This window comes from Salvelinus alpinus, chromosome 29 (genome assembly GCF_045679555.1).
Source record: "Salvelinus alpinus chromosome 29, SLU_Salpinus.1, whole genome shotgun sequence".
NCBI classification, from domain to species: Eukaryota; Metazoa; Chordata; class Actinopteri; order Salmoniformes; family Salmonidae; genus Salvelinus; species Salvelinus alpinus.
In genome coordinates, this window is record NC_092114.1 from 31,765,017 (window position 1) to 31,778,123 (window position 13,107).

Below are 13,107 nucleotides of genomic sequence, written 5' to 3' on the forward strand. Positions count from 1 at the left end.
CAAACCCTACACCCCAACCCGAGCACTCCGTGCCGCCACCTCAGATCTCTTGGCCCTCCCACCGCTACGCTCAGCCCAGTCCAAGCTCTTCTCTGTCCTGGCACCCCAATGGTGGAACCTGGTTCAGAGTCCCTGCCCATCTTCCAAAAACATCTAAAACCCTACCTCTTCAAACATTATCTTAAATAATCCTCCTCACCTTGACACACACCCCTTTCTAGCTCTGACTCTACTGACAGCTACGTTATTGAGGACAAAAGTTACTTTTTATGCCTGTGATACGTGGTTGTCCCACCTAGCTATCTTAAGATGAATGCACTAACTGTAAGTCGCTCTGGATAAGAGCATCTGCTAAATGACTAAAATGTAAATTAAGTTACCAGTATCTTTGCTTACACCTCAAAAGGCAGAATCCAGGTAGTCTACTTTGTATTATTATCATATTAACCATATTAAATCATGAACAAGTGACCCAATAATGTCAATGCAAAATTACTTTTATTAAGCCTAGATATTTAGAAAACGAAGTTTCTGCAGTTCCATTAGTTGACTTTTGTCACTACTGTTCCTTTGGGGGGCTTGGGCTGGTGTTGCTACTGGATGACATGAAGTCTGGAGAATCCAGTTTACACACAAGATTCGCAATGATCTCAGAGGCTGCCAGGGATGTGTTTGAGGTGGCTGCAGAGGGGCTTGGAGGCTCACTGAACAGACTGTTGTTGCTCTTGACTGGACAACCCAGCAGAGCCACCATCCCACTGCTTCTACTAGTGGTCTTGGAAATGTCCAAGTCCATGGAGTTGACCACCCTTTTTTAGAGAATAAGGGAAGAAAGAATATAACTTTATTAATCCATTTTGCAAAGGATATTCAAAATGTTCTCTGAAACCACCAGCCCTTCAGTTGCAATTTCAGTTCCCACATTTTCATTGTCCTGCCCGGGATTTGAACCAGTGACCTTCTGGCTACAGGTCTGCCTCTAACCTTTGGGATACTTTCCTCTTGGCAGTCTGGAGAGGTCGGATTTTCCTCCTGCTGTCGTCTTGGACAGGCTTATTATCCCTCTGGCTGTTAGTATGGGTGGGGCGAGGAGGGGATTGGCACCAGTGTTCTGGTATTCCTACCAAAATTCACAGCAGAAGCTTTGCTTTCCTTTGTATCTGTGGAAAGAAAAATACATCAGGATTTTATGAAATAATATACAGTAGCCTATAGCATATTTTGCACCAAATTCAATCTAAAATGAGGTGTTATGAATATCATACAGGATCGATAAAGGTATTCAGGACCCCTACCTGAGACTGCATCAACTGGAACCTGAAAAGCTCTATCCAGAGACAAGGAGCTAATGGATTTGGTCATCAGTATACACAGCATACTAATCAGCTCCACCCATTTCAGTTTGCTTCACGGCAAGAGCTCGGAAGGAGACTCGGCAGTGAATCTCCTCTGAACACTGTGGCCTATGCAGGTTCTCTGTGATAGAAGAGAGAGTGATTTTATTTACAATTAGGAAACATTGCATATTATCAATAGCGCCAAAGGCTGAATTATTTGTTTTTATTATACATTTAATAATAAAAATACCATGGACTAGATGGTAATTGTACTTCAAGTACAATTGATGGGACTGGATTAAACTCTTTAAAAGTATTATTGTGGTAGAAGTTTAAAAAGTTTTACTTTAAATCAGTTTTAAAGTATGTATGGTTTGGGAAAACGTTATAGTAGTGGTAGTGTCTGCAGTAGTAATGGTGGTGACTGGTTATAGTTGAAAAATTTAGAATAGCCTGAACATATGAAAGTTGGTATGGTGTATCTAGCTTGAACAGTTCAAGAGTTACTGTTGATTAGTTATTTTATGCTAATTTAGATCGTTATACTTGATAAAAGTTTTAAAGAATTTGAAGTTAGGATAGCCGGAACATGTGAGGGTTGGTTTGGTGTATGTAGCTGGAACGGTTTAAGAGTTACTGTTGGTGGGTTATGTTATGCAAACGTGTGCACATTTATATAGTTATTAGTTAATAAAAGTTTTTAAAGAATTTGAGGTTTGGACAGCCTGAACCTGTGAAAGTTGGTTTGGTGTCTCTAGATTGAACGGTTCAAGAGTCCAAGTACTTCCTTGACTTCAGTCTTGACCATCACATCTGCAGTTGTCTCCACTTCTTGAACTTCAATGTTGGCTGTTGTACCTGCAACAGTGGCCACCTCCTTACTTTCAGTCTTGGGTATCACATCAGCAATAATCTCTACTTTCACTATCTCCAGTTTAGCCATTGTATCTTCAATAGTCAGACGTTCAGTCTTGGCTGTTGTGTCTGCCATAGACGCCACCTCAGCCTTCCCATTTATAGTGAACAAAATTTTAATGGAAACACGGACTGAACCAGAGCTTTTACAGATAAAACTCATGGACTCAGTGGACCATACATGTCAATCCATCAATCAACAGCACAGTTTATACATATTAAAGCAAACATTTACAAATGTTTGAAAGTGCAGACTTACATTTCAGACTGGGTGATGGACTGAAGGGAGCCAGCTTGTCCAATCAGACTGCCACAGGTTGCCACGGTGAAGAAGACAGAGTCAACCAGCCCTGGGCCCTCAGTGCCTACAAGACATGAACAAAACACTCGTTATACCATACACATAAAGTATAGAATAAATAATTTAAAGTCACCTAAGGCAAGAAATTATGATACTTTTTTTCACTCTAAATTGAAGCTACAGTTATAAGATTGTTATAAACAAACCTTCATGTTTTAAACAAAATGGCCATTGTGATTGACCTCTACAGGATCGGTGCGATAAGCATGAGGTTGTAAGTAACAAGAACATTTCCCAGGACATAGACATATCTGATATTGGCAGAAAGCTTAAATTCTTGTTACTGCATTGTCCAATTTACAGTAGCTATTACAATTAAAGAATACCATTATATTGTTTGAGGAGAGTGCACAGTTATGAACTTGAAAAGTTATTAATAAACCAATTAGGCACATTTGGGCAGTCTTGATACAACATTTTGAACAGAAATGCAATGGTTCATTGGATCAGTAAAACTTTGCACATACATTGCTACCATCTAATGACCAAAATCTAAATTGCGCCTAGTCTGGAATAATACATTAAAGGGGCGGATACTTAAGAGATTTTCAGCTAAGTGTGGAGTTTCATTATAATGCTAATTTACTAAATCAAAAAATCTTTTAAACCAAAAAATTTAAGAGGAAGCCCAGCCTCCTACTACAGAGGTTGTAGGCAGAGATTATGGATTTATGATTCACTGCTTCGACCATGTTTTGACACAGAGCCGAGAGTTTCTATAACACAAATACAACTTTTCATGAGTAATATATGTTAACCACATACAAACACACAAGTTTTGCCTGAAATTACAGCCTATTCCCTATGTAGTGCCCTAGTTTTGACCAGATAGGGTGTTATTTCCGACATTATCCAGAATAATTGGCTCCACTAATTACCTAATAACCTGCCCAGGGACTGCGGTTGAAAATTAGCCGGCTGGCTAAAACCGGCACTTTTACTGAAACGTTGATTAATGTGCACTGTCCCTGTAAAAATAAAATAAACTCAAACTCAATTAAGATTCTTTACTCTCGTTACGTCATAATTCTGTTCCAGAGGAGAAGGTGAGGGTTGATGATCAGAGGGATTAGTTCTAATGGAGCCAACCAGGTCGACTGATGAGGGATCAAAACATCAACGCGTCTCTTACTGGCTAAATTATTTTACAAAGAGCTTATGTACTGCACCATACTTCAGGACTTGTCTGTTCAAAGCAAACATCAGTAGGAAAGTCTCACCTTGGGTGTTGTCAGGATCCGATACTGATATCAGGATGTTTTCCATGCTCTCCGGATTGTCTTGTGAATCTGTCTTGGTTGGGGAATGCCTCTCTTTCTTCTGGCCTTTTGAGACACAGTCTCTTCTGTTGTCTCTCTCGTTTCTGTGAGCAAGGGATCAAAACAAAATCATGTTAGGCTGGGATCCATGTATTTTGTTTCTGTTGGCGAAGGCATTGATGCTTTTTGCAACAAAACACAACGTATTTTCCAACTGCATACTCTTAGCCCAGGGCTATCCTTAACCATCACTTTAAACTAGTAAGTGTATGGTGAACACAACTAAGGAGACTTGAAACGTAAAATGAAAACCCAAAGCCTTACCATTTTCTCTTTCTCCTGCTGGTTTGTGACCCAGCCTCGCTCCAGCCTCATCTCTCTCTTCACCTCCTTGGTGACCTCCTGCAGCAATGCACGACCCTTAGCATTCCACAACTAAGACCAGGGAGAGAGGGTTCTCAAGTCAGTGACTGAATATAAATGTACCAAAAGTTATTTTGACTTTTATGTTACAAAATGCTACAGTATATGAGAACTTTATTTCACCTATTCAGTGGAATATAGAGATGTGTATGAACTTTTATGTATTGCTTTTATTACTGATGTTGTGGCTATATTTTAATACCATTTATTTTTCAATTCAACCAATAAATCAATCCAGCCATTCTAGTCGGCATAATAACAGTAGCCCTCATGTCTTACCAGTTCCGACCTGCAGGTGGAGCTAGGGCAGAAATCTAGATCTACCATGTTGCTCTTCATAGCGATTCTGGGCAGTCTTGCAAGAGAACAGTCCTCCTCCAGCCTACAGTTGAAAGAGAACCTTCTAAAGGGTTTTCACATATCAAAGTCATAAGTGTCAGTTTTTCTCCATGTGCAGCCACATTCACCATAGCTCACATAACAAATCAATACAGAGAACTTCCATGGGGAATTTTTCCTTGCTACTTTTTTGGTATTATAAGACACTGTTCCCCTCCATGTCTTTGTGTGAAATTGTTTTTTGTTATGTGAGTATTGTCACGCGCCAGACTTTTGTTTATGTTCCGTGTTTTGGGCACGTTTATGTTCTTATGTGCTTTCGTTTGGACCGGAATAAAAAGTGCGCCTGTTAACTACACTCTGCTCTCCTGAACCTGACTTCGCCTCCAGTACACACCCGTAACAATAGTTCATAAAAGGAATCAGCAGGGCACATTGTAAAAGACTGAAAGATCAGTAACTTTCTCATCCTTGGTAATGAAGCCCAGGTTAACGAGGTGTTGGTGGATGTCTTTGTGGTGGAGGTGCTTTCTGAGGTTGGGGTCATGGAGGCTGTTGTACCCAGAACTCAACAGGTAGCCATTAGGGTCCATCAGGTCAAAGTCATTCTTCGGCTGGACCAACTGACATGATGAGTGCTAAGTTTCTCTGACCTCTCTCATGAAATAGCCTACTATCATTGATGAGATAGATCCAATTCCATTTGACTGGGAGAGTGTAAGCATTGGTTGTAAAACATGCAAATGCACAGGAAATTAAAGCTTGAACCCTTTACAATTTTCAAAGTTCTTGAAACAATAGATATAGTGCTGCTTACCCTGGTGCTTAGCGCTGCTAACAATAATGCTTAGTGCTGCTTACCCTCTCACAGAGCTTGGTTGTGTGGTAGACATTGGAGACCCCAGAGATAGTAGGGATCTTTCCTTGGATTGGCAGGTCCAGACGGTGGGGGGTGGTCTGCTTACCACCATCCTGAAGTGGCTATGCAAACCTCTCAATCAGCACTGTAGTATAGCGAATAAGAAGGCCGGTGAGAACAAAGACCCATTTTTTTCTTTACTCAAGTTTCATTTGGAATATAGGCCTAATAGGCTACTGTACATTCAAACTCAAACTCATTTTATAGATTAAACTAACCACACTGTGCAAATACCATGGTCTTATCTGGCCTAATCAGAAATCGGACAATGACTAAAAAAAGCCGTTGAATATTCAAGAAATAGCTGTAACTACTGAAATATAATAGCCTACTGTAACGTCCTGACCAGAGTTCTTATGTGTTTTGCTTGTTTAGTGTTGGTCAGGACGTGAGCTGGGTGGGAATTCTATGTTGTGTGTCTAGTTTGTCTGTTTCTGTGTCCAGCCTAATATGGTTCTCAATCAGAGGCAGCTGTCAATCGTTGTCCCTGATTGAGAATCATATATAGGAGGCTTGTTTTGTGTTGGGATTTTGTGGGTGATTGTTTCCTGTCTTCTGTCTTTGTGTTCTGCACCAGATAGGACTGTTTCGGTTTTCACATTTGTTATTTTGTAGTTTGTATAGTGTTCACGTTATTGTCTCTTCTTTATTAAATCATGTTGAACACTAGCCGCGCTGCATTTTGGTCCTCTCCTTCATCCCAGGAAGAAAGCCGTTACACCTACATACCATATGTTCCATTCTGATATAATTCTCATTTTAATGATGAAAGTTGGATAATTTCCAGTGGCATTATTCAATGAAATAAAAAAATGTTAGGGTATAAAACAAACAGACAGTACAAAAATTTGAGTTACACTTTGCAATTCTAGAATCCGCATCATCACCTGGTATGTCATAAACCCTAAATATGACGTCATAGTCCAAATGGTTGGGCTTGTTGGACATTGCAGCCGACAGTGTAGGCTGTCATGTAAAAAATCTTCCCACAGGCGACTGACTGATCTACAAAGGACCTTGCATCATAAATAACTAATCATTGTTATTTGTAGATCAGTCCGTCACGATTTACCCATGATACAGGTTTTGATCCATTCTTGAACATGGCCACCAACTGATCGCTAGAGGGGGCTACATGCTAAACAGCTAGCTATTTACCCAATGCATAATAATGCACGGGTTTTCACGTTGACAGCAGCATATACAATTACTACCCTCGTTAGGCACGTTCACACTGCACCTTAGCCCAGAGCTAAGAGCCTCCTGGGCTAAGGGAGATTTTAGCCCGGGGCCAAGCGAATGTTCACACTTGCACATTCTAAAGTGCGCTAGCACCAACCTTAGCCCATCTAGCTGGCCCTGCTCCCAGAAACAAGGTGCCAAAATAGCCAGTGTGAAACAGGGTCAAGAACAACACCTAGAATGCTCACTGTCCAATCACAAAAGCTGCACTATCATGAATTTACATATGCTTATGATGCCTGTAATGCGTTCTGCACGTTATTTTGATAAGTAAATACATACTATTTCATCCTTCCATTTGAGGACAAAAAAACAAATACTTTCATCCTTGCAAAATCATTGGTTGCTATGCCTAACAAAAATGTTTGCTATGCATTAGGCTAGCTAATGTCTTCTCTCACCTAGCCAACATAAGCTATACACTCTACACCTGGAAGGACAGCAAACGCTGTTTTCATAGCTTTTCTACTGTCATTTAATTGGATATAGCCATGATAATAATCAGTGGCGACCCGTCATTCAGGGAAGGTGGGCCAGAGACCCATCTGTTTTGGCATTAATACATGTCACATATCAGTTTGCAAACAATGTAAAAAATGGAGGGTGCGTCATGGTCTGGGGTGGTGTGTCACAGCATCGTCGGGCTGAGATTGTTGTCATTGCATGCAATCTCAACGCTGTGCATTACACAGAAGACATCCTACTCCCTCATGTGGTACCCTTCCTGCAGGCTCATCCTGACATGCCCCTCCAGCATGACAATGCCACCAGCCATACTGCTCGTTCTGTGCGTGATTTCCTGCAAGACAGGAATGTCAGTGTTCTGCCATGGCCAGCGAAGAGCCCGGATCTCGATCCCATTGAGCACGTCTGGGACCTGTTGGATCGGAGGGTGAGGGCTAGGGCCATTCCCCTCAGAAATGTATGGGATCTTGCAGGTGCCTTGGTGGAAGAGTGGGGTAACATCTCACAGCAAGAGCTGGCAAATCTGGTGCAGTCCATGAGGAGGAGATGCACTGCAGTACTTAATACAGCTGGTGGCCACACTGGATACTGACTGTTACTTTTGATTTTGACCCCCCCTTTGTTCAGGGATACATTATTTCATTTCTGTTAGTCACATGTCTGTGGAACTTGTTCAGTTTATGTCTCAGTTGTTGAATCTTGTTATGTTCATACAAATATTTACACATGTTAATTTTGCTGAAAATAAACGCAGTTGACAGTGAGAGGACGTTTCTTTTTTTGCTGAGTTCATGTACAGTAGCTTTGATTGGACTGATCATGTCAACATCATACTTTCAAAATCTTAGCTAGCAGTCATCATCATGAATCAAGTCAATAATCTACTGGCAAATCCTTTTTAATCCTTGTCATATGAAGAGAAATAATGAAGAGAAATTATAGATAAAATGTATTGGTGCTCATCGGCCATTGGACATAATCATTACACAACAAGTTCGCACATTTATTTTCAACAATGAGTGGTTTGGAAGGAATCAGTGACAGTGACTGTGTGGTCCTAAATCTGGGATTAAGGGCCTTTCCAAGTTTAAAATGATAAACATTCAACATTGGCCATGCTGTCAATGAAGCATGATTTGTGCCTCGCTCAAAACAACTGTTAACTCGGAACTGTGAACTTGACTTCAGTGAGTTCAAGACAACTGGGAAGTCAGGAATAAACGAGATCCGACTGGGAAAATACATTTTGAACGGTCAGTAGCTTTTGAACGGTCAAAGCTACTGTACCAACTCGGAATTGTAAATCCGGCCTCTTTCTAGAGCTACAACCTGAAGATCAATGACATCATCATCATTAGACCTTGTTTTTTCCCGAGTTCCTAGTTGTTTTGAAAGCACCATAAATCCAGAGAATGCCAGACTTTGATGACAAAATTTACCCACGAAGGACCACCACGCCACCTTCCTGTTCAAATGAGCACAGCATAACAAGGTGAGTTCAAAAATGTATTGTATGCTGCTGCATAAATGATGTAACATGCCAGGGAGATATGTATACTGTAGCTAAGAAAGTAACACTAAGTAAATCCGTTACTTATGTGTATGTTGTGTAGTAAGATGTTAGTAGCCCATGTGCCTCAACCTAATAATTTGGTCTATTTCTCCCTCTTAATTTCACCTACTGTTCTGACTAAGTGATGCACATGTAGCTTATAACCTGTTTTAGATCAATGTAATCATTGAATATTGTAAGAGCTTTCATTGTCTGCTTACAGTGGCTTGCGAAAGTCTTCACCCCCCTTGACATTTTTCCTATTTTGTTGCCTTACAACCTGGAATTAAAATAGATTTTTGGGGGGGGTTGTATCATTTGATTCACACAACATGCCTACCACTTTGAAGATGCAAAATATTTTTTCTTGTGAAACAAACAAGACAAAAGAACTGAAAACTTGAGCGTACATAACTATTCACCCCCCAAAGTCAATTCTTTGTAGATCCACCTTTTGCAGCAATTACAGCTGCAAGTCTCTTGGGGTATGTTTCTATAAACTTGGCACATCTAACCCCTGGGATTTTTGCCCATTCTTCAAGGCAAAACTGCTCCAGCTCCTTCAAGTTGGATGGGTTCTGCTGGTGTACAGCAATATTTAAGTCATACCACAGATTCTCAATTGGATTGAGGTCTGGGCTTTGACTAGGCCATTCCAAGACATTTAAATGTTTCCCCTTAAACCACTCGAGTGTTGCTTTAGCAGTATGCTGAGATCATGTGACAGATCATGTAACACTTTATTGAACTAATTATGACTACTGAAGGTAATTGGTTGCACCAGATCTTATTTAGGGGCTTCATAGCAAAGGGGGTGAATACATATGCACGCACCACTTTTCCATTTTATTTTGTGTATGTCCATTACATGAAATCCAAATAAAAATCATTTTAAATTACAGGTTGTAATGCAACAAAATGGGAAAAACGCCAAGGGGGATGAATACTTTTGCAAGGCACTGTATCTGCCCCCTTTATTTTTCCCAAGACTTGGTGTACACGGCCCATGTTCTGAATTCTGTCGCTGTACATTTCAAAAGTGCTAAACAAATAGTTATATTCACTACGTCCGTCCTAGCTCGCTCATTAATGTCTTAATCAAAATTACGGATTGCCTCTTATCCGCTTGTCGTCCCCTTATGCCATAGTTTGTACATCTCAATTGTCATTAGAAACCACATTTGTTTAAGCAAGTCAGCCATATCAGCTGTGTTTTTTTTAAAGGCAGTAAATAAGGCTGAATGAACTGTTTCGCTGTCAGACAAGGCTCTGCTGATAGCCAGGTGTAGCAGTGGTAAGGTGTACGGACTGCTGTTGGGACAGCTTTATGTAGGCCCTAACAGTTTGTTGGCACCGTTGCCACCGTTATAGTGCAATGTATTGTTTAGTGTTGTGTAGCGGCTTTGCTGGCATGCATCCCATTTTATTTTTTGCCCCACCAAGATTGACATGCTTAAATCGCCACTGATAATAATACTGTTTCATTATTTCTCATGGATCAGAAAAGTTTATGTCTCGTTCGTGCACAGCATTCTCTGTAGAGGGGCAAGGTCGAATTTCAGAAGTGAAACATTGTTTGCGAGGTCAGACAGGCTGACAGCAAGGGTTATACAAACCATCACTGTTGGAAATCAAATGCTAGTTTAGAAGCAAGATTAAATAATGTGTTAATAAATGTCTTATTGCTTATAACATTGGTTGCGTGTCAGAGATAGAATGTTGGTTGCATGTTGTGTTTGTCCATTAGGCCTTATGATGTACAATCACATCATGCATCTATTAGCCTCACTGTGGCTGAGCTCCCTGCCATCCAGGACCTCTATATCAGGTGGTGTCAGTATGAGATATGAAAACTACTAGCAGCATGAAAGAGAACCAACCATTAGATGTGTCTTCTTATCTTGAGTGGTTTTCAGTCATGAAGAAATGTAATCTTCACAATGTTATACAAAAGTAGCTGATAGTGGCAACTGCAAGCACTGTCATTTCACCTTGCTTAAAGGTAGACTATTTGTATTTATTTTTTATTTCACCTTTATTTAACCAGGTAGGCTAGTTGAGAACAAGTTCTCATTTATAACTGCAACCTGGCCAAGATAAAGTAAAGCAGTTCGACACATACAACAACACAGTTACACATGGAATAAACAAACATACAGTCAATAATACAGTAGAAAACGTCTATATACAGTGTGTGCAAATGAGGTAAGATAAGGGAGGTAAGGCAATAAATAGGCCATGGTAGTGAAGTAATTACAATATACAAATTAAACACTGGAGTGATAGATGTGCAGAAGATGAATGTGCAAATTGAGATACTGGGGTGCAAAGGAGCAAGATAAATAAATAAATACAGTATGGGGATGAGGTAGTTGGATGGGCCATTTACAGGTGCAGTGATCTATGAGCAGCTCTGACAGCTGTAACGTAGATGCAGAAAGTAAACAGCATATTGTTGAAGCACGAGGCTCAACTTCTCTTCTATTTTGGTCCCCTGGCTACAACGCTGTGAAGCAAACCTGCGCACATGCGCAGATACCGTGTGAGAGTGAAGTCAAAGACATTACAGTATGAAGATAGGCAGAAACTGCTTCTCCAATAGAAATCCCCAATCACACTTGTAGGCGATGTCATGGCGACGTTGACTAATCTAAACTCATGCGTAGAAACACGTCATCGGTTATAACTGTCTCTCGCACCGAACCGCATTTGCAGGCCGTCAAATCAAAGGCACACCTTTGATATAAAGCTGTTTTTGACAAAAATTAAAACGTGTCAGTATGTCATTTTCACGAGGTTGGAGTAATAACATGTTCAACTACTTAAGACGTTGCCTCAAATCTAGGTTGTGCCTTTAGATTGAGAAAATGAATAACTAAGGAAGAATTTTTCACTTCTCTCATTGACTTCTCAAACGACAAACCTCAGCCTGGTCTGTTTGGTCTATTTCATAAGTGTTCCCTGAAGTCTTGCTATGTTGCACCTCTGAGTTTAGAAACTCTGTGGTGAAATGTTGAATCTTGTGACTACCCCCTCTCATTGAAGACACAGAAGTTCAAGGCCAATCGCGGTACTGCAAGCATTGTTAGCAGAAAACAGGATCCCCCATGATAGTGAATGGAAAAATGCTTCATGGTCAGTCTTTGTGAAAATAAATAACACATTTGAAGACAATCATGGTAGCAATAATGTATTCTAATACACCAGATGTGTCCTTGAACCGATTATTTTAAATCGCACACAGAAGAAGTTATTAGGATAGTTTAGTTGCTAATGGCAGCCTGCAATACCCCAGTTTGCATTGAACTTACATTTGTCAATGAGAGGGGGCAGCACTGAGCAAGCCTGCAATGTCACTTCCTGGAGTAGTTCAAACTGCAAAAGTTGTCTCCATGAGACGCCATATTAACCGACTTCATTTGGCTTCAATATGCTGTTGAGTATTCACATAGGAATGGTATCATGTGATCGATGGCTTTTTGTCCATTCATATACAGTTATTGCTCTTCACCAACTTCATCCTGCATTGTGGGAGGCTCTATTGTCAACCAATCATTAGGGTGTTTAGTTTGACCCACGCAAATGTGACCAAAGACCTGACAAACTGGAACCAACTGTGGAATGCTGTGTTTGGTTTTCGCCAGGCATAATGGGACCCATGTCATGCAAAAAGTTATTTTGACCAGGGGCACAACTTTGGTTTAGACGTGGGGGGGATATATCTATTTTTTGTTTTTCTTCAGTCAGATAAACACTCCAAACAGCAGTCAAGCATGGTGTGATGGTTTGGGGATGTTTTGCTGCCTCAGGACCTGGACAACTTGCCTTAATAGAAGGAACCATGCATTCTGCTCTATCGGAGAATGTCAGGACATCCGTCTGAGCTGAAGCTGAAGCGCAGCTGGATCATGCAGCAAGACAATGATCCAAAACATACAATCAAGTTTACATGAAAATGGTTCAAGTCCAGACCTAATCCCAATTGAGATGTGGCAAGCCTTGAAATGTGCAGTTCATGCTTGAAAACCCACAATGTCGCTAAGTTAGAGCAGTTCTGCACGCAAGAGTGGGCCAAAATTCCTCCACAGCGATGTGAGACTGATCAACAACTACAGGAAGCATTTGGTTGCAGTCATTGCCGCTAAAGGTGGCACAACCAGTTGAGTGTAAGGGGGGAATGACTTTTTTTTTTTACACAGGGAAATTTGGCATTTCTTAACTTTAATTAAATAAAAATAAGTATTTTTTGTTGTTATTTGTAAACTCAGGTTCACTTTATCTAATATGTTTTGGTT

At 40.6% G+C, this 13,107-nt stretch overlaps 2 long non-coding RNA genes across 2 annotated transcripts; both read right to left on the minus strand.

The window, feature by feature from the left end:
• Positions 1-479: 479 nt before the first annotated feature.
• On the minus strand, positions 480-1,387 carry LOC139558448 (uncharacterized). Its single transcript, XR_011671583.1, has 2 exons — positions 1,296-1,387; positions 480-1,160 (listed from the first exon to the last, which is right to left on the minus strand). It is a non-coding gene; the product is annotated as an uncharacterized lncRNA (long non-coding RNA).
• A 175-nt stretch (positions 1,388-1,562) lies between these two features.
• LOC139558447 (uncharacterized) lies at positions 1,563-3,971 on the minus strand. The gene is made up of 3 exons (XR_011671582.1): positions 3,834-3,971; positions 2,512-2,617; positions 1,563-2,195 (listed from the first exon to the last, which is right to left on the minus strand). It is a non-coding gene; the product is annotated as an uncharacterized lncRNA (long non-coding RNA).
• Positions 3,972-13,107: the final 9,136 nt, after the last annotated feature.